We start from the raw sequence: 27,806 nt of genomic DNA, 5'->3' as shown, positions 1-27,806 counted from the left end.
CCTGGAAAACATGAACTGTTGGGGGTACTTTAGGACCAAGGTTGGGAACCACTGGTATAGTGTAATGGTTCCCAAATCTGGTCCTCAAGGCACCTCAACAGTCCAAGTTTTAGGGTTATCCCTGCTTGTGCACAGAGAGGTACAAATGTGATAACCTGTGCCTATGCAGGCATAGCCTGGACTGTTCGTTTGCCTTTGGAAACCACTGCAATAAATCATACCTCCCAACATGACCCTCTCCAGGAGGGACAGAATGCTCTGCTTCTGGATTTCCCTCTTAATTTATGATTGCCATCACCTGTGCTGAAACACTTTTCTTATCCATTAACCTGTTCAACACAGGTGCAGACAATCATACATTAAGAAAAAAGGGCAGAAGCAGAGCATGCTGTCCCTCCTGCGGAGGGTCATGTTGGGCGGTATGATAAAATAATACTTGCATGCTTTCAGAAAATGCTGGTAGACAGTAAGCTGATCTAGTTCGCACTCATTCAGTGTTTTGAGTTCAGATAATGCATTGCTTTATAGGTCTATAATAGTCTATAATTGTTTTTTTCTATTATTATTTTGGAAACACACAATGCAGCTAGACCAACTTAGTAAATTTCCAAAAAGTTCATGACATATTAGTTCAAGGCATTCATTATTTCTTACCTCTGGTATGAGTGTCTGTATTGTGTGATGTCAATGGTAAACTTTCTTGTGACTTTCCTGTGCTATTGTTGATTCATTCTTATTTGTTTCTGATATGCAAAGTTGATGACATGATATATTTTAAGCCAATAATATGCCACTCTGTGGGAGCGATTTATCAAAGCATGGAGCAGGATAAAGTGGAGAGAGATAAAGTACTAATCAATCAGCTTCTAGCAATCATTTTTAAGGCTGTGCTTAAAAATTACCAAAATGACCATTAGAAGCTGATTGGATGGTACTTTTTCTCTCTCCACTTTATCTCTCTCCAAGCTTTGGAAAATCTCAGTGACATGTTTGTCTCTAAGGAAAAAATGTAAGGTTAAATCAGGTCATGTATGTTGAAGTGAATAGAAAGTTTAACACGTTCCTATTTGTGTTTCGTACTTTTTGGTTGACTAACTGCAGCACTCGGTCTGCACATGATAAGCCACGAGCCTTGTTAGATTGACAAATGCTGCTTTCTGATGTTTGCTGTAGTTTCACAACTGGGATAATAAGAGTCTAAGGGGCCTATTTATCACCATCCGCATCCAGGATGCGAATGACAGGTGATAAAATCGCCCCAACTCGCACTGCGATAATTGATTACATTGCAGGTATGTATCAATTATCGCATGCAGGAACAGAGCTTGCGGTAAATCTCTGTCCCTGCGATGCATCTTCGCAGCATCATCTGGGTATTTTTTGTAAAAAATACCCCAATGTCCTTCTGCGCATGTGCCGCCCCCCCCCCCCCCCGACATCCCCGCTACCGCCGCCATCCCGGTCGACCACCCCCATCGTGACTACCCCAACACGCCACGGAGCCCCCCCCCCCCCGAGAAGATCAATATACTCACCTGTCCATGGAGCCGGTCCACACTGCTTCAGGAGGCTGCCGGGCACTGGGTCCTTCTCCTGCGCTGTGACCCCCGGTGCTGTAAAGTGCACTGCCATTTTGCAGCATCACTTTACTGCACCGGGTCACAGTGCAGCATATCTGGGACCCGGCACCCGGCAGCGCTCACCGGAGCAGCGGACACCAGCTCCCTGGACAGGTGAGTATGTTTTTGGGGTTTTTTTTATATTTTTTTATTTATTTTTACACTGCGATCAGCTTGTGTGTCCATCGGACACACATAACTGATCACTCTGCCGGGTCCCCACTCAGCCTTCTCTGCCAGGAGCAGAGAAAGCTGGGCAAAAGGGTGCACATCGCAGTGCTGCCCTGTGAACTCGCCAGCCTGAGCTGGTGAGATTATCACAGGGCACACTGCGGTATTTTTTCACTTTTTTTTTAGTAAATTTGGCCACGTCGCATTTCCCATTATAAGTATGGGGAATGCAATGTGGGTTACTAAAAAAAAGTGAATTAAAGGGTTTGGAGCAGTTTTTCATGAAAACTGCTCCAAATGCCCTTTAATACATTCAGGTGATACAAAAGTAATGTGACAAGGGTGTGAAAACCAGTGGCGTAAGTTCGTCGCAGGTGCGACGAAAAAAAAGAAGATTGTCGCACAGACTAAATGGATTATGTGTACTTGTTCTTTCCCCGCTTATCATTAAATGGGAATCACAATATTATTATCGGGGGGTGCTCCTGTAATAAAGTTCAACATATAGTATAACTAAAGAGAGAGAAAGGTATTCCTTGCTTAGGGCACGCTCAGAAACGGATACACTAATATCTACTTAAAGTCAACGCCCCAAGGGGAGATGACCAATAGTAGATTAAAATATAACTTTTATTGATTTATTATATTTTAATCTACTATTGGTCATCTCCCCTTGGGCCGTTGATTTTAAGTAAATATTAGTGTATCCGTTTCTGAGTGTGCCCTAAGCAAGGAATACCTTTCTCCCGCCTGGAGGCAAGATAAATGTTGGTGCCCCCCCCCCCCTTAGAAACACACACACACACTCACTCACTAACACCCAGCCTGTACTTTGGGGTCTGGGTGTTTGTGATGGGAGCCGTCAGGGTGTATTCGATGGGCAGGGTCTGAGGAGGGACAGGCAGCAGCAGAACACACAGAGGAGACTTTGGAGCTAGAAACCTCCAGCAGAGGCACCCATCCTCCCTGCACAGCGGCAGCCACCGGCCAGCAGCAGGTGACTGTAGTACTTGCCGGGGGAAGGGGGCAGATGTGCACAAAAGAGTGAGACCGCTTGCACTACTAAGGTATGTCAGTGGCTCTATCTCTCCATCGCTACAAATGCCTGCTGGGACTCAAGTCCCCAACATCCCTGAGGAGTGGTGCCCCCTTCAGGGCAGGAGCCCGGTGGCAGCCGACTTCATTGCCTCCCAGAGTTACACCTCTGGTGAAAACACCCTTTTTCACATTATTTAGTAAGAATAATTTTAATAAATAGACCCCTAAATGTACTGATATTATCTGTATAAATTGTTTCTGCATTTACTCAGACAAAAGTGTAAAAATGTTCAGCAAGGTATTTTTATATCGTCTATAGAATGCAGGCTACAGACGTGCTCATACGCCATACGTTGCAAGACCCCTGGCGTGACTGAGCTATTCCGAGTTGTGTAACATATCCTCTTTATATTTAAATTAGAGATGTGCGGTGGGCACTTTTCGTGTTTTGGTTTTGGATCTGGTTACCCTCTCTTGTTTTGGATCTGGATTGGTTTTGCCAAAACCACCCTTTCGGGTTTTGGTTTTAGAGCTGGATGATTTTTGAAAAAAACACAAAAACAGCTAAAATCACAGAATTTGGGGGTAATTTTGATCCTACGGTGTTATTAACCATTAATTTCCAATCTATTCAGAACACCTCACAATATTGTTTTTAGGCCAAAAGGTTGCACCAAGATAGCTGGATGACTAAGCTAAGCGACCCAAGTGGGACGCATAAACACCTGGTCCATCTAGGAGTGGCACTGCAGTGTCATACAGGATGGCAATTTTCGAAACTAGGCCCTAAAGAGCACATAATGCAAGAATAAAAAGATTTACAATGAGGTAGCTGGATGACTAAGCTAAGCGACCGAGGGCAGCACAAACACCTGGCTCATCTAGGAGTGGCACTGCAGTGTCAGACAGACAGGATGGCACTTTTAAAAATTAGGACCCAAAGAGCACATAATGCAAAGAAGAAAAATAGGTGCAATGAGGTAGCTGGATGACTAAGTTAAGTGACCCAAGTGGGCGGAACAAACACCTGGCTCATCTAGGATTCGCACTGCAGTATCAGACAGGATGGCACTTTTAAAAACTAGGCCCCAAAGAGCACATAATGCAAAAAAGAAAAAGAGGTGCAAGATGGAATTGTCATTGGGCTCTCCCACACACCCTTTTGTTGTAGAAACAGGATATGCACACTTTAACAAATCAGTCATTTCAGCGACCCTACTGTGGCCGAAATGATTGGTTTGTTTGGGCCCCTGTTAGTATGAAGGGCATGGATGGGACCAGTGTTTGGAGGGTATGCTGGTCTCTGTAGTGCCATTTGGAGATCCCGGGGGTATCTTCAGGTGAGTTAGCTCTCAATTCGGATACATTTGCTCAGATGCCATTATCATGTGGCATTATGTTATATTACCCAGAAGGGTTATTATTATTATTATTATTATTATTATTATTATTAGTACCTGGGGCGGGTCTGGGATGCAGTTCCCCCTGGATTGGTGGGGCTGGGCTGCTTTGGGGTAGCACAATGTGAGATCTTATTTAGCACCCCCTTAACACATTTATTAATCCTTCTGGTCTTTTAATTACACTTTCACTAGTATATTAATTTTTGTATATAGATTTTGTTTTCCTTTATCAACACATACTAACACTTGACCTTCTCCTGTTGTGCTGCCCTGGGGTTAGCTGGCCTTTGCCGGTTTGTAGGGTTCTATACCCCAGGCCCAGTCCTAGAGTTAGGGACCACCAGCATCAGAGGAGCCTTGTCGGGGCCTGGTGGCTTATCATACATTTGCAAACTGTATGTAACTAAGACCTCTGGATTTCTATTATATCTATAGAAATCCAGTGAGCCGCAGCCCACTAATGAGAATGGCCGCCCTTTAGGGCTGCAGACCCGAACTACACTATATGCCCCCCCTACAAAAGGAAGAGGCCGACAAGGAGGGCGAGGCAGAACGAGAGGTGCCACAAGCAGGAGGCCACCACGTCGGTAGAAAATTTGGTGTTTAACCTGTCTTCAACTCCTCTGACAGAGACGGAAAATAGAGTGTTATCCAAAGGACTCACATTTGTGCCCACAGCCAAAATGGATGCATTCCAATGGAAGCTGGATGTGTACAAGTTAAATAGGACGTTGAGATTAAAGGACCACTTTGCAAAAACACCAAATACCACAGCACCAAAGGGGGACGATATACCGGAACAACTGAAGGGGATTTTACCAAGATCAAAGTTTGATCCCACTACACAAAACCCCTCAATAAAGACATTCACCAGATTATTGGAAAATGAAGGTGCACGAGTGGCCAATACAAGGACACCACATTGTAATCTCACCTATGAAGAAAGACAAGCACTTAAATCCTTGTCGCAACGAACGGACATCATAATCCGCCCGGCGGATAAGGGGGGAGGGGTGGTTCTTCAGGACTTGACTGACTATAAGAATGAATGTGAACGTCAGCTGAGGGACAGTAACACATATGAACGATTATTCCGAGACCCGACAGAAACATACAAGCGAGAAGTGGATGAGATTTTAGCATCAGCTAAACAACAGGATATCATATCAGTCGAACTACAAAAAGCATTAATGGTGGAATTCCCCATCACCCCCCTCTTTTATGTGGTCCCGAAGATTCATAAGAACTTGCAAGCCCCCCCAGGGAGGCCGATAATATCGGCATGTGGCTCCCTGTTTGAACCAATATCAGTTTACCTGGACTCATTGTTAAATCCATGTATTCAGGGTATCCCCTCATATCTGAAGGATACTAACATGCTATTGTCCATTTTGGATTCTTTGACGCTACCAGTTGATGAAATTGTCATGTGTAGTGCAGATGTGACTAGCCTGTACACCTGCATCCCACACGATGCAGGTGTGCAGGCTGTCATGGAACCTTTATCAAATAGTCCCTTATATAAGGGTCCACCAGTTCAGTTTGTGTTACAGCTCCTAAGATTAGCTTTGACGAAAAATTATTTTTACTACAATGGCCAATTCTTTCTACAACGCAATGGCTGTGCGATGGGATCCTCAGTGGCCCCATCGTACGCCAATGCGTATATGTACTCAGTGGAGAAATCGTTATTTAATGTTGGGAGTCAATTGAACCCTCAGATATTGATATACCACAGATTCATAGACGATTTACTAATCTTTTGGATAGGTACTGAGGAGAATCTTAAAATTCTACTAGATGATCACAACAGATCTCCAAGTAATGTAAGATTTACATATAAAACTAGTACCAGCAACATCCAATTTTTGGATGTGGAGATACACATCAGGGGTAAAGAACTAATGACGACGCTATACAGAAAAAGCACAGATAGGAATACTCTTCTTCAATATGAGAGTTTCCATCCTTTACCATTGAGAAAAAGCCTGCCTTATTCACAGTTATTAAGGGCAAAAATAATTACAACAAATCCAGAACATGTGGAACCAGCACTCAACACTATGGTTGAGCTCTCTAGACAGAGGGGATATAATAGGAATGAGCTTATGCAGATTAAAACCAGAGTACTGGATATCCGCAGAACCACACTGTTAGAACCTAAGATCAAACAGACACAGCATATGGAAAGAATACCATGGCCCAATCGTTATAACATACACAGTGAGAATCTCACTAAAAAAAGCCAAAAGTTGGTGGCCCATTGTCAGTACTGACAAAGAACTGCCATCGCTCCAGGGCTCAAAGTTGATGCCCAGTTACTTGAGAAATCGTTATTTAAAGGACAAAATTGTTAAATTAGATATTACAGGCATGGAGAGAAAGAAACCGACACACTTTTTGAGTAGGAAACCGGGCGGCTTAAGTGCCTCGGATGTACAACATGCAGGTCCATGGTAGCTAGCCCTACTTTTTCCCATCCGCACACCGGGAAAAAATTCCAGATAAGGCATGCAGTCACATGTACAACTACATATGTCATATATCTCCTGACCTGCCCCTGTGGGCTGTCCTATGTGGGCAAAACTCAGCGGCAGTTTCGGGAGCGTACAGCTATGCACCGTATGGCAATAAGACAAGCATTAGAAACAGGCAGTAGTGATCAACCTGTGGCCAGACACTTTGCCACAGCTAAACATAGTATGGCCACGTTAAGAAGCATCATTATTGATCACATACCTGCCTTACCCAGAGGAGGAAATCGAGCTAAAATCCTACTCAAACGGGAATGTAGGTGGATATTTATGCTCAATACATTGGCCCCAAAAGGGTTAAATGAAACTCTGGGTTTACAATGTTATCTATAGGGGTGTAACAACAACTATATGCACAATATGTACAAAAAAATTAACACAAAAAAATTAATGAGAAACTGGTTCATGTTTTAGTAAATAGATTGCCATACTATAAGGGACGTAAGGAGCGAACTAATAATTTATGAGTGAGTTGCGCTGCATTAAATATATCTATAGATGATCAAGCTCAATAGATGCTAAAATAGAGTGCAATGTAGTCATGACACACAGTTAGTAATGAGTATGCTCAGCTTTTAATGTAAGCATGGTTTTAAATGTTTGTAACAAAAAATTTTTTTTCATGTTGTCAGGTTGCTAAGCAACAGAAAATGAATGGAACCCTAGCTTGGCGCCGCCTGGTGACGTCGGGATCCAGTGACGTCAGTTGCCTGCGCGCGGACCCGGCTGCACCGAGCGGCGTGGAGCAGGTGAGTGAGTTTAGCAATTTGTGCACATGTTAGATAGGGTATAAATGTTTGTAATTTTGTATGTCATTTTGTGTATGATTGTCCCTGACGACGGGCGAGAGCCCGAAACATAACGTAGGAATAAAGGACGCTATGGAAATTTGAAAAAGCCTGGAGAGTGCCGCCCATTGATTTGCAAGCTATTACAGGGTCACAGACCCAGGGAAGGCACCAGAGCAAGTAACTTCATGAGACCTTATCTATACTGAGTGCCGGATCAGACCGTCTATCTATCTATCTATCTATCTATCTATCTATCTATCTATCTATCTATCTATCTATCTATCTATCTATCTATCTATCTATCTATCTAAGGACGGCACTCACTGGACTTGCAATAAATACTGGACACGGTCCTCTTATCGTTTCTTAACGTTCGGGTTTATTTCAACCCGTCATCAGGATACACATGACAATTCAATAGTGACAATAACATACCTTATATACCCCTCCTTGTTGCCAAACGAGCGCGCCAAAAACTCATCTCAGCTGCCGAATAAGAAGCTAACTTCAGCCTCGTAAACGATGCTGAAGTTAGCTTCTTATTCGGCCAGCTTCTTATTCACTTCTTATTCAAGCTCTAGCTTCTTATTCACTTCTTATTCGAACTCCAGCTTCTTATTCAGATCATTCAGTTTTGCAAGGGTTAAGGAGTCTTGGGTAACAAATTTGACACCTGAAATCAACAGAGTAGGTTCCCTTACATATGACCCACTTGTATTTTGCCTGGCCCAACGCTGTTTTGGGCATGAAATACACTGGCAAAGTGGGCACACGCACCATATTTTGCCATTTTGAAGAAGTAGCTGTAGTTTAGCAAGGGTTAACTAGTCTTGGGTCACAAATTTGACACCCAAAAGCAACAAAGGGTGGTAACTTACATATGACGCAGTTGTATTTTGCCTGGCCCAACGCTGTTTTGGGCATGAAATACACTGGCAAAGTGGGCACACGCACCATATTTTGCCATTTTGAAGAAGTAGCTGTAGTTTAGCAAGGGTTAACTAGTCTTGGGTCACAAATTTGACACCCAAAAGCAACAAAGGGTGGTAACTTACATATAACGCAGTTGTATTTTGCCTGGCCCAACGCTGTTTTGGGCATGAAATATACTGGCAAAGTGGGCACACACACCATATTTTACCATTTTGAATAAGTAGCTGTAGTTTAGCAAGGGTTAACTAGTCTTGGGTCACAAATTTGACCCCCAAAAACAACAGAGGGTGGTCACTTACATATGACGCAGTTGTATTTTGCCTGGCCCAACGCTGTTTTGGGCATGAAATACACTGGCAAAGTGGGCACACACACCATATTTTACCATTTTGAATAAGTAGCTGTAGTTTTGCAAGGGTTAACCAGTCTTGGGCCACACATTTGACCCGCAAAAACAACAGCGGTTGGTCACTTGCATGTGACCCACTTGTATTTTTCCTGGCCCAACGCTGTTTTGGGCATGAAATACACTGGCAAAGTGGGCACAAACACCATAATTTACCATTTTGAATAAGTAGCTGTAGTTTTGCAAGGGTTAACTAGTCTTGGGCCACAAATCTGACACCTGAAATCAACAGAGGGTGGTCACTTACATGTGACGCAGTTGTATTTTGCTTGGCCCAACGCTGTTTTGGGCATGAAATACACTGGCAAAGTGGGCACGCACAGCATATTTTGCCATTTTGAATAAGTAGCTGTAGTTTAGCAAGGGTTAACCAGTCTTGGGCCACACATTTGACCCGCAAAAACAACAGCGGTTGGTCACTTGCATGTGACCCACTTGTATTTTTCCTGGCCCAACGCTGTTTTGGGCATGAAATACACTGGCAAAGTGGGCACAAACACCATAATTTACCATTTTGAATAAGTAGCTGTAGTTTTGCAAGGGTTAACTAGTCTTGGGCCACAAATCTGACACCTGAAATCAACAGAGGGTGGTCACTTACATGTGACGCAGTTGTATTTTGCTTGGCCCAACGCTGTTTTGGGCATGAAATACACTGGCAAAGTGGGCACGCACAGCATATTTTGCCATTTTGAATAAGTAGCTGTAGTTTTGCAAGGGTTAACCAGTCTTGGGCCACACATTTGACCCGCAAAAACAACAGCGGTTGGTCACTTGCATGTGACCCACTTGTATTTTTCCTGGCCCAACGCTGTTTTGGGCATGAAATACACTGGCAAAGTGGGCACAAACACCATAATTTACCATTTTGAATAAGTAGCTGTAGTTTTGCAAGGGTTAACTAGTCTTGGGCCACAAATCTGACACCTGAAATCAACAGAGGGTGGTCACTTACATGTGACGCAGTTGTATTTTGCTTGGCCCAACGCTGTTTTGGGCATGAAATACACTGGCAAAGTGGGCACACACACCATATTTTACCATTTTGAATAAGTAGCTGTAGTTTTGCAAGGGTTAACCAGTCTTGGGCCACACATTTGACCCGCAAAAACAACAGCGGTTGGTCACTTGCATGTGACCCACTTGTATTTTTCCTGGCCCAACGCTGTTTTGGGCATGAAATACACTGGCAAAGTGGGCACAAACACCATAATTTACCATTTTGAATAAGTAGCTGTAGTTTTGCAAGGGTTAACTAGTCTTGGGCCACAAATCTGACACCTGAAATCAACAGAGGGTGGTCACTTACATGTGACGCAGTTGTATTTTGCTTGGCCCAACGCTGTTTTGGGCATGAAATACACTGGCAAAGTGGGCACGCACAGCATATTTTGCCATTTTGAATAAGTAGCTGTAGTTTAGCAAGGGTTAACTAGTCTTGGGCCACAAATTTGACACCTGAAATCAACAGAGGGTGGTCACTTACATATGACCCACTTGTATTTTGCTTGGCCCAACGCTGTTTTGGGCATGAAATACACTGGCAAAGTGGGCACACACACCATATTTTGCCATTTTGAATAAGTAGCTGTAGTTTTTCAAGGGTTAACTAGTCTTGGGCCACAAATTTGACCCCTGAAATCAACAGAGGGTGGTCACTTACATATCACCCACTTGTATTTTGTTTGGCCCAACGCTGTTTTGGGCATGAAATACACTGGCAACGTGGGCACACACACACACACCATATTTTGCCATTTTGAATAAGTAGCTGTAGTTTTTCAAGGGTTAACTAGTCTTGGGCCACAAATTTGACCCCTGAAATCAACAGAGGGTGGTCACTTACATATCACCCACTTGTATTTTGTTTGGCCCAACGCTGTTTTGGGCATGAAATACACTGGCAACGTGGGCACACACACACCATATTTTGCCATTTTGAATAAGTAGCTGTAGTTTTTCAAGGGTTAACTAGTCTTGGGCCACAAATTTGACACCTGAAATCAACAGAGGGTGGTCACTTACATATGACCCACTTGTATTTTGCTTGGCCCAATGCTGTTTTGGGCATGAAATACACTGGCAAAGTGGGCATAAACACCATTTTATAAATTGCTATTTTGAATAAGTAGCTGTAGTTTTGCAAGGGTTAACTAGTCTTGGGCCACAAATTTGACACCTGGAATCAGGAGCCTATCAATACAGTCTCTGCGCATAAAGCTTTTCTTAAGTTCTGCAATGTAGTCTCTGCGGGCCTAGGGGGTAATTCAGACTGCATCACTGCAGCAGCAGCGATCGCAGTCTGAATTACTTTGTGGAGTGCGCCCTGCGCGTGCGCAATCCGGGAGCCCAGTGAGATTCTATCAGCATCTCAGGGCTTCGATCGCCTCTGCCTGATTGACAGGCAGAGGCGGTCATGTGGTGGGAAGGGGCATGCCACCGGCTTTAGAACCACGGTCCAGGCAACGGAGGCCTGTCTGGACCGTTGGGGGGTGGCCCGAGGCAGCTGCGTGGTGTTGCACACAGACTCTGCGACCCGGGATGTGGCGAGTAGCGGACTGCCAGCGTGCAGGAGCTTCGTTTGCAGGGAGTTACTCATCAGGTACAAAATCATCGACACCGTGGAATGGTTTTGTACCTGTGCGAGGGGGATGGGGGGGGCTAGGGCCAGTCATGCAGGGCGGACCAGCCCTGTGCTGGGCATCCACCCGCATGTCAGAGTACGTGATTGTAGATGTGCTACATTTAGCACATCTGTGATTAGATCTTGTCTGGGGACTGTTTCCTCAGACATTCAGTGAATGATGCTGCCCTGTGGCAAATTCGCGCATGCACCTACGCAGTGGCGGAACAAGACCATGGTGGGCCGAGGTGCAACAAGATGCATTGCCCCAGCCCGCCCAAGATCCAAAACGTGTGTCAAAAAATAGGGCATGGTCTCAATTCAAATTATGCCACACAGTAGTGCAACCTTATTACATTACACCGATTTACATTACATTACACTGAACAGTAGTACTCCTTATATACATTACGCTACACATTAGTGCTCCTGAAACACGTTATGCCACACAGTACTGCTTCTTATACGCATTACGCCACATAGTAGAGCTCCTTCTACACGTTATGCCACACAGTAGTTCTTATACACATTACAACACACAGTAGTGCCTCTTATACATGTTACGCCACACAGTAGTATCTTAATATACGTTATACCACACAGTAGTGCTCCTGATACACGTTACTCCACCCAGTACTGTTCCTTATACATGTTACGCAACACAGTAGAGCTCCTTATACACGTTACAACACACTGTAATGGTCCTTATACACTTTACGCCACACAATAGTGCTCCTTATACACGTTACGCCACACAGTGGTGCTTCTTATAGACGTTACACCACACAGTAATAACCCTTATACAGGTTAAGCCACACAGTAGAGCTCCTTATACACATTACGCCACACAGTAGAGCTCCTTTTACACGTAACGCCAATATAGTAGGCACTACGGTAAAGTTTTAGGGTTAGGCTGGTGGGGGGGGGGGGGGGTGAGGCACTGGGGTGGTGGCTAGGGTTAGGCTGTGTGGAGGGGTAAAGGCAGAGCCGGCCCTAACCAATATGATGCCCTAGGCAATATTTTGGCTGGTGCCCCCTAGCACCGCCGCTAGTTCTGAAGGAGATGCCTGGCATGAGTCAGCTGGCAGCTCTGCTAACGTCGGGCGCCTTTTGTTTATGAAAATGCATCTTATTTGCATTACTATGTGGCTAGGATGCACAAGCAGCTTCTGCTGATTAAAATGATATGCAGCATGCCTATATACGGTGTACGACTGTGGCTGTATCTGCATACGAAATGCTACATTACAGTGATTTCCAGCAATACACTGCAGCGTAGCATTTTTTATGCAGATACAGCCGCAGTCACACACAGAATATAGGCATGCCGCATATCATTTTAATCAGCAGAAGCTGCTGGTGCCCCTAAGCATACCAAACGCCCTAGGCATTTGCCTAGTTTGCCTATACCTAAGGCCGGCTCTGGGTAAAGGTTAAGGTTAGCTACTAGGGAAAGGTTTAGGGATAATGGGGAAAATACTCACCAGAACACTGGTGAGACATCGCCAATGCAATGTGATCCAGAAAAAGGCACTGCTGTCACCGGTATAAAGTACGAAACTGCTATATCACAAGGGACTGTTTGTTGACAGTTCTTTATGTCGACATAATGAATATCAATATGATAACTGTCGGCCAATTGTATCCAACTCCCACAAAAACTCAGGAGACTTCTCACTGTATAAAGATGGGACAATTCCTTTGTACAAGGATACACAAGGCCCATGGAGACAGATGCCCACACTATGCATCATGCAGCCAGCAGCAGCACATGCACCCTGGGTGACAATACATGACTTTGTGCCTGGCTGCCTTAGTGGGGTCACTCTATGCTGTGCTGTATGTTATATGTCACTGCACAGTCACCATTACTATTTGCAGAGAGACCAGCTTACTGTAACAACCCCGCCCACCACCTCCCAATCTCCGTCCCCTCAATGTAGGCTCCGCCTCTTCGAGGTCCACGATTCTGCGTTTGCAGGATGAAATGTACAATTAGAAAAATGTATAATAAAATAAAAATAAATAAACACACAGCTGCCTGACCGCCTTACAAGGAATGCTGCTGCACTAACTCTACAGTTTAGCCGCATGGTCACGTGATGCTCCGGCTCCGGTAGCAAAAAGAAACAGCTGGGCTGCCCGTGAATGAGAGGGGAAGATGGCCCCTTCTCCTTCTCCAGACTCCTCCACTGCATCCTCCTCCCCCTCTGGCCAGACTGCAGCTCTGCACACCAGCTCAGCCTCATTCTGTTAAGGGGAAGCGGCGGCTTGCAGCGCGCCGGCAGGTGGCATGTAATGAGTCAGTCTCACTCATTGTAGTGCCTCCGGCTGTGGGCCCCTTCATCGTGGAGGGACCCTGCCGGTTGCACCGCTGCAAGTTCCACCCCTGAACCTACGATAATAGCCCACCAGACCAAAGAATATCCTGAGTTGCGACATACACTTTAGCTTAGGCCATGTGAAGACTGCTTCCACCTTGCTAGGTTGAGGTTTAACTTACCCTTGGCATACAATATACCCCAGATACTTTGCCTCCACAGATATGATGGCACACTTCTCCAGGTTAGCTGTGAACCCTTGTGCCTGTAGAGACTGTAACACTGCATCCACCTTTGGAAGGTGCGACTGGAACAAACCCACTGTGGTAGAGAAGGCTGTTGCTTTGGCAGCTTCCATCAGAGGAATTTGCCAGTACCCCTTCAGTAAATCTAGCGTAGTTAGATACTGGCTTATTGCTAAGTTCATCAACCCGGGGCATAGGATAGGAATCAAACCGAGGAACTTTATTTAACTTTCTGAAGTCATTACAGAATCTCAAAGCTCCAAAAAGCTTGGGCTCTAAAAAAAAAATGGGATTATTCCATTCACTGTTTGACTACTCTATGACCCCCAAGCGCCGCATCACTTCCAGTTCCCGTTTTACTTCTGCCTGTTGGGCCTCAGATATACAATATTGCCTTTGTTTTATCACCCCCCTGGGTGGAGTAACATTGTCATGCTGTATGATTTGAGTTTTCCCCAGGAGGGCAGAGAACACAACCTGGTACTGTGCTACTAAGTTTACCACTTCTTGTTTCTGGCTAGGACTCAAAGTTACTTCAGTAGACACCTGACATTCTGGGGTTTTCATGGCCACTAAAGAGGGATGACTGGCACTTTCCAAGGCTTCAACAAATTCACATGGTAGACTTTTACCTCTTTCCTTCTACCTTCCTGCCGTACCTAGACACAAGTATCAGTACCTTGTTGCCCCTATTGAGAGTCCGGTTGACAGCAGTAACGCCATGACTGCGTTTTTGATCCTGTTGAGCTCTTGCCATATGCTTGGTCAGAAGTGGCGCAATTTGCCTTAGACAGCCATACAATTGGGACACAAACTGAACGATGTTAGGCTCTTGGGACGGTATCAGTACTAAATCCCGCAGGATGGGATCCCGGCGGTCGAAATACTGACGCCGGAATTTCGACCACACAATCCCGACAGGGGTGGCGAGCAGAACGCAGCCCATTGCGGGCTCGCTTTGCTCGCCACGCTGCAGGCACGGTGCTTTGCTATGCTCAGCACACTATTATATTCTCCCTCTATGGGTGTCGTGGACACCCACGGAGGCAGAATATGTCGGGATTGTGCCGGTCGGGGTTCCGGCGTCGGTATTTCGACCGCCGGGATTCCGTCCGGCGGGATCTTAACCGCATCCCCTTGGGACAATTGCTGCTCCCACCCATCTTTTAATAGATCTAGTATCCCTCTGCGTTGTCTACCATAGGGGAGTTTGAAGGGTCTAAACCCCATACAGTCTCTATATAAAGTCTCTATATAAATAAAGGATAATAATAATAATAATAATAATAAAAATAATAAAAGAGGCTTGGGGTACCTCTCAAACTGCCAACATTAGTTAAGGTAAGAGTAGGTCCTAATCTCGCTTCTCCTGTGACACTGCCCTTTTCATCATCTGCATAAGGGTTCTGTTAAAGCATTCAACCAAGCCGTCTGTCTGCGGGTGGTAAACCGAAATGGTAATTCTATCCACCTTTAACAGGCGACACAGGTATTTCATTAATTTAGACACAAAAGGGGTACCTTAGTCGGTCAGGACCTCTATTGGTATTCCTAGACGGGTATACAGCATCAAGAACTCCTGGACAATAGTGCTAGATTTCATGTTACATAGTGGTATGGCCTCCGGGTACCCGGTGGAGTAGTCCACCGTCACCAATATATACTGATGCCCATGATCCGATTTTTCTACTGGCCCCATCAGATCTATAAAAATTGGCTCAATAGGCATGGAAATTATAGTCAGGAAAACTAAGGTCGCCCTAAATTCTGTCTGGGGTGCATTCTTTTAGTACACTGGGCATTCCTGACAATATTCTTTTACTGCAGCATGAATGCCTGGCCAGGAGAAACATAGCTGGATACGCTGGAGAGTTTTCCTCTCCCCTAAATGGCCACCCCATAAATGCATGTGAGCCGCCCTCAGTACCAGCTGCTCGTGTTTTCGGGGAATCAGCAACTGGTCTACCCTTTTACCTTGCAAATAAGTTACAAGGTAAAAAAAATTGTTTTTCACATAAAGTAAGGTACACCTTCAGGTGGTAAAGCAGAGTTTACCTTACCATTTACCACTACCACATTTTAAAAAGTATTAGACAAGTTGCCATCGTTATGTTGATCTCGCCTAAAGTCCTGCAAAGACACTCTTTCGCAAATGGGGGACTAATGTGTCTCAATCTCACTGGCAAGAGAGGGCTTTACAGTCATACAACCTTGGCTTCCAGTAGATCTTGGCCCCTGCGACAGCTTAACCTTTGTCTGTCTGCCAATGTCATGCCAAGTAACAAACTCCTGCAACAGTGGGAAGTCCTGGCCCAGGATTAGTGGATAAAGAGGTTTGGAAGCTACTGTGACTACCATTTTTACTGGTCTTACTTTAATCACCACCGGCAGGTGCACTCATGGGCATTCTTCTATGTCACCAAGTATACATAGCATCTTTACCAGAAGCACAACCTGGCCAGACCCGGGAAGAACCAGGTTAGCAGAGATGATAGACAATTCATTGCCAGTATCAACCAAGGCCCAGATATCCCAGCCTTCAATCTGTACCATCAGATGAAATGGTAGTTTCAGCTGGGGAAATAATTCCAGCGCCATACTGAATACAGGTTGTACTGTTTTCCCTGAGCTGCAATCCACTAGCTCACCCTGCTTTAGGAAGTACCGCTGTGCATGATTGGGCTCTCTGCACTCAAAACATATGACTGGAGATGGGCTGTTTGATTTAACATTGAGGATCTGGGTATTGGGCTTAGGTACTGGCTGTAACCCTTGCTTGGCTTTATTAAAATTTCCCAGGGTCAGGTACCTCTCAATCACCACTGCTAGCTCCTCAATTGTCTGGGGTCAGCCTGCAAAGGCCCAGTGTTTTACACTACGGTCTGATACCCGTATAGCCTGGTCTAGAGCCATCACTTCCACTGCCCACTAAGAAGAATTTTTATCTGTAACCAGGTTTTACTCAGTTTGGCCAATTATGCCAGTTTGACCACTGGAGGCTCAGATGGGTTCAGCTGCAACTCATAATATTCTTGTGCTTTGCTGGGACCTGTCACCCCAATCCTGCTGAGTATAGCTTCCTTCAAGCAAGGATAAGAGCTGACTTCAGACAACTTTAACGCAACATAGGCTCTCTATGACTCCCCTGTGCGATAAGGAGCTAATCTAACCCTTGATTTCTGGTATCAAATATGTCGCCCAAGACTAGTTAACCCTTGCAAAACTACAGCTACATATTCAAAATGGTAAATTATAATATGGTGGTTGTGCCTACTTTCCCAGCGTATTTCATTCACAAATCAATGTTTAGCCAAGCAGAATACAAGTGGGTGATATGTAAGTGACCACATTCTGTTGATTGCAGGTCTCACAATTGTGTCCCAAAACTAGTTAACCCTTGCAAAACTACAGCTACTTATTCAAAATGGTAAAATATGGTGTGTGGGCACACTTTGCCAGTGTATTTCATGCCCAAAACAGCGTTGGGCCAAGCAAAATACAAGACGGTCATATGTAAGTGACTACGCTTTGTTGATTTCAGGTGTCAAATTTGTGGCCCAAGACTAATTAACCCTTGCAAAACTACAGCTACTTATTCAAAATGGCAATTTATAAAATGGTGTTTGTGCCCACTTTGCCAGTGTATTTCATGCCCAAAACCGCGTTGGGCCAAGCAAAATACAAGTGGGTCATATGTAACTGACCACCCTCTGTTGATTTCAGGTGTCAAATTTGTGGCCCAAGACTGGTTAACCCTTGCAAAACTACAGCTACTTATTCAAAATGGAAAATATGGTGTGTGTGTGCCCACTTTGCCAGTATATTTCATGCCCAAAACAGCGTTGGGCCAAGCAAAATACAAGTGGGTCATATGTAAGTGACCACCCTCTGTTGATTTCAGGTGTCAAATTTGTGGCCCAAGACTGGTTAACCCTTGCAAAACTACAGCTACTTATTCAAAATTGAAATTATGGTGTGTGTGCCCACTTTGCCAGTGTATTTCATGCCCAAAACAGTGTTGGGCCAAACAAAATACAAGTGGGTCATATGTAACTGACCACCCTCTGTTGATTTCAGGTGTCAAATTTGTGGCCCAAGACTAGTTAACCCTTGCAAAACTACAGCTACTTATTCAAAATGGAAAATATGGTGTGTGTGTGTGTGTGCCCACTTTGCCAGTGTATTTCATGCCCAAAACAGCGTTGGGCCAGGCAAAATACAAGAGGTTCACATGCAAGTGACCACTCTCTGTTGATTTCAGGTGTCAAATTTGTGGCACAAGACTAGTTAACCCTTGCAAAACTACAGCTACTTATTCAAAATAGCAAAACATGGTGTGTGTGCCCACTTTGCCAGTGTATTTCATGCCCAAAACAGCGTTGGGCCAAGCAAAATACAAGTGGGTCATATGTAAGTGACCACCCTCTGTTGATTTCAGGTGTCAAATTTGTGGCCCAAGACTAGTTAACCCTTGCAAAACTACAGCTACTTATTCAAAATAGCAAAACATGGTGTGTGTGCCCACTTTGCCAGTGTATTTCATGCCCAAAACCGCGTTGGGCCAAGCAAAACACAAGTGGGTCATATGTAAGTGACCACCCTCTGTTGATTTCAGGTGTCAAATTTGTGGCCCAAGACTGGTTAACCCTTGCAAAACTACAGCTACTTATTCAAAATGGAAAACATGGTGTGTGTGCCCACTTTGCCAGTGTATTTCATGCCCAAAACAGCGTTGGGCCAGGCAAAATACAAGTGGGACATATGCAAGTGACCACTCTCTGTTGATTTCTGGGGTCAAATTTGTGGCCCAAGACTAGTTAACCCTTGCAAAACTACAGCTACTTATTCAAAATGGCAATTTATAAAATGGTGTTTGTGCCCACTTTGCCAGTGTATTTCATGCCCAAAACAGCGTTGGGCCAAGCAAAATACAAGTGGGTCATATGTAAGTGACCACCCTCTGTTGATTTCAGGTGTCAAATTTGTGGCCCAAGACTGGTTAACCCTTGCAAAACTACAGCTACTTATTCAAAATAGCAAAACATGGTGTGTGTGCCCACTTTGCCAGTGTATTTCATGCCCAAAACAGCGTTGGGCCAAGCAAAATACAAGTGGGTCACATGCAAGTGACCACTCTCTGTTGATTTCAGGGGTCAAATTTGTGGCCCAAGACTAGTTAACCCTTGCAAAACTACAGCTACTTATTCAAAATGGCAATTTATAAAATGGTGTCTGTGCCCACTTTGCCAGTGTATTTCATGCCCAAAACAGCGTTGGGCCAAGCAAAATACAAGTGGGTCATATGTAAGAGACCAACCTCTGTTGATTTCAGGTGTCAAATTTGTGGACCAAGACTGGTTAACCCTTGCAAAACTACAGCTACTTATTCAAAATGGAAAATATGGTGTGTGTGCCCACTTTGCCAGTGTATTTCATGCCCAAAACAGCGTTTGGCCAGGCAAAATACAAGTGGGTCACATGCAAGTGACCACTCTCTGTGGATTTCGGGGGTCAAATTTGTGGCCCAAGACTGGTTAACCCTTGCAAAACTACAGCTACTTATTCAAAATAGCAAAACATGGTGTGTGTGCCTTTTTGCCAGTGTATTTCATGCCCAAAACAGCGTTGGGCCAAGCAAAATACAAGTGGGTCATATGTAACTGACCACCCTCTGTTGATTTCAGGGGTCAAATTTGTGGCCCAAGACTAGTTAACCCTTGCAAAACTACAGCTACTTATTCAAAATAGCAAAACATGGTGTGTGTGCCCACTTTGCCAGTGTATTTCATGCCCAAAACAGCGTTGGGCCAAGCAAAATACAAGTGGGTCATATGTAAGTGACCACCCTCTGTTGATTTCAAGTGTCAAATTTGTGGCCCAAGACTAGTTAACCCTTGCAAAACTACAGCTACTTATTCAAAATAGCAAAACATGGTGTGTGTGCCCACTTTGCGAGTGTATTTCATGCCCAAAACAGCGTTGGGCCAAGCAAAACACAAGTGGGTCATATGTAACTGACCACCCTCTGTTGATTTCAGGTGTCAAATTTGTGGCCCAAGACTGGTTAACCCTTGCAAAACTACAGCTACTTATTCAAAATGGAAAATAAGATTTTACTTACCGATAAATCTATTTCTCGTAGTCCGTAGTGGATGCTGGGGACTCCGTCAGGACCATGGGGATATAGCGGCTCCGCAGGAGACAGGGCACAATAATAAAAGCTTTAGGATCAGGTGGTGTGCACTGGCTCCTCCCCCTATGACCCTCCTCCAAGCCTCAGTTAGGATACTGTGCCCGGACGAGCGTGCATAATAAGGAAGGATATTGAATCCCGGGTAAGACTCATACCAGCCACACCAATCACACCGTACAACCTGTGATCTGAACCCAGTTAACAGTATGATAACAACGAAGGAGCCTCTGAAAAGATGGCTCACAACAAGAATAACCCGATTTTTGTAACAATAACTATGTACAAGTATTGCAGACAATCCGCACTTGGGATGGGCGCCCAGCATCCACTACGGACTACGAGAAATAGATTTATCGGTAAGTAAAATCTTATTTTCTCTGACGTCCTAGTGGATGCTGGGGACTCCGTCAGGACCATGGGGATTATACCAAAGCTCCCAAACGGGCGGGAGAGTGCGGATGACCCTGCAGCACCGAATGAGAGAACTCCATGTCCTCCTCAGCCAGGGTATCAAATTTGTAGAATTTAGCAAACGTGTTTTCCCCTGACCAAGTAACTGCTGGGCAAAGTTGTAAAGCCGAGACCCCTCGGGCAGTCGCCCAAGATGAGCCCCCTTCCTTTTGGAATGGGCTTTTACCGATTTTGGCTGTGGCAGGCCTGCCACAGAATGTGTAAACTGAATTGTATTACAAATCCAGCGAGCAATCGTCTGCTTAGAAGCAGGAGCACCCATCTTGTTGGGTGCATACAGGCTAAACAGCGAGTCAGATTTTCTGACTCCAGCCTTCCTGGAAACATATTTTTCAGGGCCCTGACAACGTCAAGTAACTTGGAGTCCTCCAAGTCCCTAGTACCCGCAGGTACCACAATAGGTTGGTTCATGTGAAAAACAGAAAACACCTTAAGGAGAAATTGAGGACGAGTCCTCAATTCTGCCCTGTCAGAATGAAAAATTAAGTAAGGGCTTTATATATGATAAAGCCGCCAATTCTGACACACGCCTGGCTGAAGCCAGGGCTAATAGCATCGTCACCTTCCATGTGAGATATTTTAAGTCCACAGTGGTGAGTGGTTCAAACCAATGTGACTTTAGGAAACTCAAAACAACATTGAGATCCCAAGGTGCCACTGGGGCACAAAAGGAGGCTGTATATGCAGTACCCCTTTTACAAACATCTGAACGTCAGGCACTAAAGCCAGTTCTTTCTGGAAGAAATTCGACAGGGCCGAAATTTGAACCTTAATGGACCCTAATTTTAGGCCCATAGACAGTCCTGTTTTCAGGAAATGTAGGAAACGACCCAGTTGGAATTCCTCTGTAGGGGCCTTCTTGGCCCCACACCACGCAACATATCTTCGCCAAATGCGGTGAAAATGTTTTGTGGTTACATCCTTCCTGTCTTCGACCAGGGTAGGGATGACTTCATCTGGAATGCCCTTTCAGGATCCGGCGTTCAACCGCCATGCCGTCAAACGCGGCCGCGGTAAGTCTTGGAACAGACAAGGCCCCTGCTGGAGCAGGTCCTTTCTTAAAGGTAGAGGCCACGGGTCTTCCGTGAACATCTCTTGAAGTTTCGGGTACCAAGTCCTTCTTGGCCAATCCGGAACCACGAGTATCATTCTTACTCATCTCCCTCTTATGATTCTCAGTACTTTTTTTATGAGAGGCATAGGAGGGAACACATACTCTGACTGGTACATCCACAGTGTTACCAGAGCGTCCACCGCTATTGCCTGAGGGTCCCTTGACCTGGCGCAATATCTAGTTTTTTGTTCAGGCGGGACGCCATCATGTCCACCTTTTGGTTTTTCACAACGGTTTACAATCATGTGGAAGACTTCCCGATGAAGTCCCCACTCTCCCGGGTGGAGGTCATGCCTGCTGAGGAAGTCTGCTTCCCAGTTTTCCACTCCCGGAATGAACACTGCTGAGAGTGTTATCACATGATTTTTCGCCCAGCGAAGAATCCTTGCAGTTTCTGCCATTTCCCTCCTGCTTCTTGTGCCGCCCTGTCTGTTTACGTGGGCGACTGCCGTGATGTTGTCCCACTGGATCAATACCGGCTGACCTTGAAGCAGAGGTCTTGCTAAGCTTAGAGCATTGTAAATTGCCCTTAGCTCCAGTATATTTATGTGGAGAGAAGTCTCCAGACTCGATCACACTCTCTGGAAATTTTTTCCTTGTGTGACTGCTCCCCAGCCACTCAGGCTGGCATCCGTGGTCACCAGGACCCAGTCCTGAATGCCGAATCTGCGGCCCTTTCATAGATGAGCACTCTGCAGCCACCGCAGAAGAAACACCCTTGTCCTTGGAGACAGGGTTATCCGCTGATGCATCTGAAGATGCGATCCGGACCATTTTTCCAGCAGATCCCACGTAAAGGTTCTTGCGTGAAATCTACCGAATGGGATCGCTTTGTAAGAAACCACCATTTTTCACAGGATCCTTGTGCAATGATGCACTGCTACTTTTCCTGGTTTTAGGAGGTTCCTGACTAGCTCGGATAACTCCCTGGCTTTCTTCTCCGGGAGAAAACATCCTTTTCTGGACTGTGTCCAGAATCATCCCTAGGAACAGTAGACGTGTCGTCGGAAAAAAATGCGATTTTGGAATATTTAGAATCCACTCGTGCTGTCGTAGAACTACTTAAGATAGTGCTACTCCGACCTCCAACTGTTCTCTGGACCTTGCCCTTATCAGGAAAGCGTCCATATTTATTTTAAGAAGAATCATCATTTCGGCCATTACTTTGGTAAAGACCCGGGGTGCCGTGGACAATCCAAACGGCAGCGTCTGAACTGATAGTGACAGTTCTGTACCACGAACCTGAGGTACCCTTGGTGAGAAGGGCAAATTTGGACATGTAGGTATGCGTCCCTGATATCCAGTGACACCATATCGTCCCCTTCTTCCTGGTTCGCTATCACTGCACTGAGTGACTCCATCTTGATTTGAACGCTTGTATGTAAGTGTTCAAATATTTCAGATCTCACCTAGCCGTCTGGCTTCAGTACCACAATATAGTGTGGAATAATACCCCTTCCCTTGTTGTAGAAGGGGTACTTTGATTATCACCTGCTGGGAATACAGCCTGTGAATTGTTCCCAATACTGCCTCCCTGTCGGAGGGAGACGTTGGTAAAGCAGACTTCAGGAACTTGTGAGGGGGAGACGTCTCGAATTTCCAATGTACACCTGGGATACTACGTGTAGGATCCAGGAGTCCACTTGTGAGTGAGCCCACTGCGTGCTGAAACTCTTGAGATGACCCCCTACTGCACCTGAGTCCGCTTGTACGGCCCCAGCGTCATGCTGCGGACTTGGCAGAAGCTGTGGAGGGCTTCTGTTCCTGGGAATGGGCTGCCTGCTGCAGTCTTCTTCCCTTTCCTCTACCCCTGGGCAGATATGACTGGCCCTTTTGCCCGCCTGCCCTTATGGGGACGAAAGGACTGAGACTGAAAAGACTGTGTCCTTTTCTGCTGAGATGTGACTTGGGGTAACAAAAGGTGGATTTTTCAGCTGTTGCCATGGCCACCAGGTCCGATGGACCGCCCCTTTATACGGCAATACTTCCATGTGCCGTCTGGAATCTGCATCACCTGACCACTGTCGTCTGGCAGATATGGACATCACATTTACTCTTGATGCCAGAATGCAAATATCCCTCTGCGCATCTCGCATATATAGAAATGCATCCTTAAAATGCTCTATAGTCAATAAAATCTTGTCCCTGTCAAGGGTATCAATATTTTCAGTCAGGAAATCCGACCAAGCCCCCTCAGCGCTGCACATCCAGGCTGAGGCGATTGCTGGTCGTAGTATAACACCAGTATATGTGTATATACTTTTAGGATATTTTTCAGCTTCCTATCAGCTGGCTCCTTGAGGGCTGCCGTATCTGGAGACGGTAACGCCACTTGTTTTTATAAGCGTGTGAGCGCCTTATTCACCCTAAGGTGTGTTTCCCAACTCGCCCTAACTTCTGGCGGGAAAGGGTATACCGCCAATAATTTTCTATCGGAGGAAACCCACGTATCATCACACACTTCATTTAATTTATCTGATTCAGGAAAAACTACAAGTAGTTTATTCACACCCTACATAATACCCTTATTTGTGGTACTTGTAGTATCAGAAATATGTAACACCTCCTTCATTGCCCTTAACATGAAACGTGTGGCCCTAAAGGAAAATACGTTTGTTTCTTCACCGTCGACACTGGAGTCAGTGTCCGTGTCTGTGTCTGTGTCGACCGACTGAGGTAAATGGGCGTTTTTACAAGCCCCTGACGGTGTCTGAGACGCCTGGACAGGTACTAATTTGTTTGCCGGCCGTCTCATGTTGTCAACCGACCTTGCAGCGTGTTGACATTATCACGTAATTCCTAAATAAGCCATCCATTCCAGTGTCGACTCCCTAGAGAGTGACATCACCAATACAGGCAATTTGCTCCGCCTCCTCACCAACATCGTCCTCCTACATGTCGACACACACGTACCGACACACAGCACACACACAGGGAATGCTCTGACAGAGGACAGGACCCCACTAGCCCTTTGGGGAGACAGAGGGAGAGTTTGCCAGCAAACACCAAAAACGCTATAATTATACAGGGACAACCCCTTATACAAGTGTTTTCCCTTATAGCATTTTTATATATGTAATCATATCGCCAAATAAGTGCCCCCCCTCTCTGTTTTAACCCTGTTTCTGTAGTGCAGTGCAGGGGAGAGCCTGGGAGCCTTCCTCACAGCAGAGCTGAGCAGGAAAATGGCGCCGTGTGCTGAGGAGAATAGGCCCCGCCCCCTTTTCAGCGGGCTCTTCTCCCGGAGTTTGTGAGATCTGGCAGGGGTTAAATACATCCATATAGCCTCAAGGGCTATATGTGATGTATTTTAGCCATAAAAAGGTATTCTACATTGCTGCCCAGGGCGCCCCCCCCAGCGCCCTGCACCCTCAGTGACAGTTGGTGACTGTTGGTGAAGTGTGCTGACAACAATGGCGCACAGCTGCAGTGCTGTGCGCTACCTTATGAAGACTGAAAGTCTTCTGCCGCCTGTTTCTGGACCTCTGGACCTCTTCAACTTCGGCATCTGCAAGGGGGGTCGGCGGCACGGCTCCGGGACGAACCCCAGGGTGAGACCTGTGTTCCGACTCCCTCTGGAGCTAATGGTGTCCAGTAGCCTAAGAAGCAAATCCATCCTGCACGCAGGTGAGTTTTCTTCTCTCCCCTAAGTCCCTCGTAGCAGTGAGCCTGTTGCCAGCAGGACTCACTGAAAATAAAAAACCTAACTTAAACTTTTATTCTAAGCAGCTCAGGAGAGCCACCTAGATTGCACCCTTCTCGTCGGGCACAAAAATCTAACTGAGGCTTGGAGGAGGGTCATAGGGGGAGGAGCCAGTGCACACCACCTGATCCTAAACTTTTATTATTGTGCCCTGCTCCTGCGGAGCCGCTATATCCCCATGGTCCTGACGGAGTCCCCAGCATCCACTAGGACGTCAGAGAAAATATGGTGTGTGTGCCCACTTTGCCAGTGTATTTCATGCCCAAAACAGCATTGGGCCAGGCAAAATACAAGTGGGTCACATGCAAGTGACCACTCTGTTGATTTCAGGGGTCAAATTTGTGGCCCAAGACTAGTTAACACTTGCAAAACTATAGCTACTTATTCAAAATGGCAATTTATAAAATGGTGTTTGTGCCCACTTTGCCAGTGTATTTCATGCCCAAAACAGCGTTGGGCCAAGCAAAATACAAGTGGGTCATATGTAAGTGACCACCCTCTGTTGATTTCAGGTGTCAAATTTGTGGCCCAAGACTAGTTAACCCTTGCAAAACTACAGCTACTTATTCAAAATAGCAAAACATGGTGTGTGTGCCCACTTTGCCAGTGTATTTCATGCCCAAAACAGCATTGGGCCAAGCAAAATACAAGTGGGTCATATGTAGCTGACCACCCTCTGTTGATTTTAGGTGTCAAATTTGTGGCCCAAGACTAGTTAACCCTTGCAAAACTACAGCTACTTATTCAAAATAGCAAAACATGGTGTGTGTGCCCACTTTGCCAGTGTATTTCATACCCAAAACAGCATTGGGCCAAGCAAAATACAAGTGGGTCATATGTAACTGACCACTCTGTTGATTTCAGGTGTCAAATTTGTGGCCCAAGACTAGTTAACCCTTGCAAAACTACAGCTACTTATTCAAAATGGCAATTTATAAAATGGTGTCTGTGCCCACTTTGCCAGTGTATTTCATGCCCAAAACAGCGTTGGGCCAAGTAAAATACAAGTGGGTCATATGTAAGTGACCACCCTCTGTTGATTTCAGGTGTCAAATTTGTGGCCCAAGACTGGTTAACCCTTGCAAAACTACAGCTACTTATTCAAAATGGAAAATATGGTGTGTGCCCACTGTGCCAGTGTATTTCATGCCCAAAACAGCGATGGGCCAGGCAAAATACGAGTGGGTCACATGCAAGTGACCACTCTCTGTGGATTTCAGGGGTCAAATTTGTGGCCCAAGACTAGTTAACCCTTGCAAAACTACAGCTACTTATTCAAAATGGCAAAATATGGTGTGTGTGCCCACTTTGCCAGTGTATTTCATGCCCAAAACAGCGTTGGGCCAGGCAAAATACAAGTGGGTCACATGCAAGTGACCACTCTCTGTTGATTTCAGGGGTCAAATTTGTGGCCCAAGACTAGTTAACCCTTGCAAAACTACAGCTACTTATTCAAAATAGCAAAACATGGTGTGTGTGCCCACTTTGCCAGTGTATTTTATGCCCAAAACAGCGTTGGGCCAAGCAAAATACAAGTGGGTCATATGTAACTGACCACCCTCTGTTGATTTCAGGTGTCAAATTTGTGGCCCAAGACTGGTTAACCCTTGCAAAACTACAGCTACTTATTCAAAATGGAAAATATGATGTGTGTGCCCACTTTGCCAGTGTATTTCATGCCCAAAACAGCGTTGGGCCAGGCAAAATACAAGTGGGTCATATGCAAGGGACCCTACTCTGTTGATTTCAGGTGTCAAATTTGTGACAGAAGACTCATTAACCCTTGCGAAACTGAATGATCTGAATAAGAAGCTGGAGTTCGAATAAGAAGTGAATAAGAAGCTGGAGCTTGAATAAGAAATGAATAAGAAGCTGGCCGAATAAGAAGCTAACTTCAGCCTCGTAATTAGCCCCTGGAGATCACAGCACGTAAACAGTTGCGCCGGGTTGCCTTGACAACCCAGCCACTCCTCCGGGCAGTCAGCTATGACGCGTACCTATTTCGGGGCGCGCCAGCCACCGCATCTGTTATGATCAATCAGTCAGCTGTAACGCACACCTATCACGGAGCATGCCAGCCGCCGCAACTGTTACCATAGTAACCCGCTGCAGCTAATCCCAATACCGGACATAGCATTCGGTATCCATGGCAACCCGTTTGGCAACAATACTTAAAATACCAATGCATAATTCATACAAAATACTAACAAATTACATAATCATATAAATAGATTAATACAG

General features: G+C 45.4%; 1 protein-coding gene across 1 annotated transcript in view; it reads left to right on the top strand.

The window, feature by feature from the left end:
- The first annotated feature begins 331 nt into the window (after window positions 1-331).
- LOC134966458 (indolethylamine N-methyltransferase-like) overlaps window positions 332-27,806 on the top strand; it is a 250,349-nt gene continuing 222,874 nt past the window's right edge. Inside the window, exon 1 of the mRNA XM_063943214.1 lies at window positions 332-419. The gene's annotated coding sequence lies outside the window, so the exon portion shown is untranslated. The remainder of the gene's footprint in view (window positions 420-27,806) is intronic.

Source organism: Pseudophryne corroboree, chromosome 10, assembly GCF_028390025.1.
Source record: "Pseudophryne corroboree isolate aPseCor3 chromosome 10, aPseCor3.hap2, whole genome shotgun sequence".
NCBI lineage: Eukaryota > Metazoa > Chordata > Amphibia > Anura > Myobatrachidae > Pseudophryne > Pseudophryne corroboree.
The sequence above is the reverse complement of the archived record's forward strand: the minus strand, read 5'-3'. Positions and strand labels throughout refer to the sequence as shown.